Here is a 1426-nt window from a genome sequence, read left to right as displayed (position 1 = left end):
TATAGTATATCTGTTATTACAGTGTATCCCTGTTCCTTGTTCTCAAGTTTTTATCATCTACCTGTAGACTAAACTAGATTCTGAATTATTCTAGTTTCCTCCAATATGTGGCTACAACTCTCCAACTAAAAATGAGAACTACTCTGTTCCCGAAGCCCTACAAGCAGAAGCTGGACAACTCAATGTAAATTTTAAAGGACAAGTCTTATTACTGATCTGTGGGCCAAAAAGAGATTTCACCAAAATGCATGATGCCATAACCAGAGACAATCAAACTGCAAATCAAGATGAGAAGCTGGACCGGGCCTGGTGGCTTACACCTGTAATCTCAACACTCTGGGAGGCTGAGGTAGGCAGATCACTTGAGGTTAGGGGTTCAAGACCAGCCTAGCCAACATCTCGACTCACTACAACCTTTGCCTCTCAGGCTCAAGTGATTCTCCTGCCTCAGACTCCCAAGTAACTGGGACTACAGGCACCTGCCACCACGCCTGGCTAATTTTTTGTATTTTTAGTAGAAACAGTGTTTCACCATGTTGGCCAGGCTGGTCTTGAACTTGCGACCTCAGGTGATCCACCCGCCTCAACCTCCCAAAGTGCTGGGATTACAGGTGTGAGCCACTGTGCCCAGTCTCATGATCTGTTTTATAAAGTAAGACTTCTAGTGCTCAGCTTCAGTAGCACATATACTAAAACAATTAGAACAATACAGAGAAGATTAGCATGGCCCCTGTACAAGGATGACATGCAAATTCTTGAAGCATTCCATATTTTTGTAAAAAAGACTTCTAGATCCACTTGTTCTCACTTCTTGCCTTAATTTATCCCAGTCATGGGATGCTAGATTACCTACTAGCTGAACAGGAAGGAGTCTGTGTAGTTGCTGATACTTCTCGTTGCACATAGGTAAATATATCAAGTATTGTAGAGACTCAGTTATTAAAAATTAACATCTACTTGGTTAAAACAGGCAGACTCATCATCTAGCTCATTCTTAGATATGTTTGATTTTAGTTGCTTTAGTTCATGGAGACCCTGGGTAAGAAGCATACTCCAAATTTTTGGTATTATCCTCCTGATGGTCACAATATTAGTCTTCCTGGTACACAGTATCCTCTCAAAAAGTCTTAAATATCTACATGCAGCCATCTGCTGAATGCTAAATGGTCTTTTGGGCTGGAATGAAGAAAACTTAAAGAAACACATGATAGCCGGGCGCGGTGGCTCAAGCCTGTAATCCCAGCACTTTGGGAGGCCAAGACGGGCAGATCACAAGGTCAGGAGATCGAGACCATCCTGGCTAACCCGGTGAAACCCCATCTCTACTAAAAAATACAAAAAACTAGCCAGGCGAGGTGGTGGGCACCTGTAGTCCCAGCTACTTGGAAGGCTGAGGCAGGAGAATGGCGTAAACCCGGGAGGCGGA

General features: G+C 43.5%; 1 non-coding gene across 1 annotated transcript; it reads left to right on the top strand.

Annotated features, from left to right (window-relative positions):
* Nucleotides 1-664: 664 nt before the first annotated feature.
* LOC114678477 (U6 spliceosomal RNA) lies at nt 665-775 on the top strand. The gene has a single exon (XR_003729924.1). It is a non-coding gene; the product is annotated as a U6 spliceosomal RNA (small nuclear RNA).
* The last annotated feature ends 651 nt before the right edge of the window (nt 776-1426 follow it).

The sequence above is a fragment of the Macaca mulatta genome, chromosome 5 (genome assembly GCF_049350105.2).
Source record: "Macaca mulatta isolate MMU2019108-1 chromosome 5, T2T-MMU8v2.0, whole genome shotgun sequence".
Lineage (NCBI taxonomy): Eukaryota > Metazoa > Chordata > Mammalia > Primates > Cercopithecidae > Macaca > Macaca mulatta.
Note: the sequence above shows the minus strand (reverse complement) of the source record. Positions and strands in the feature narration are given on the sequence as shown.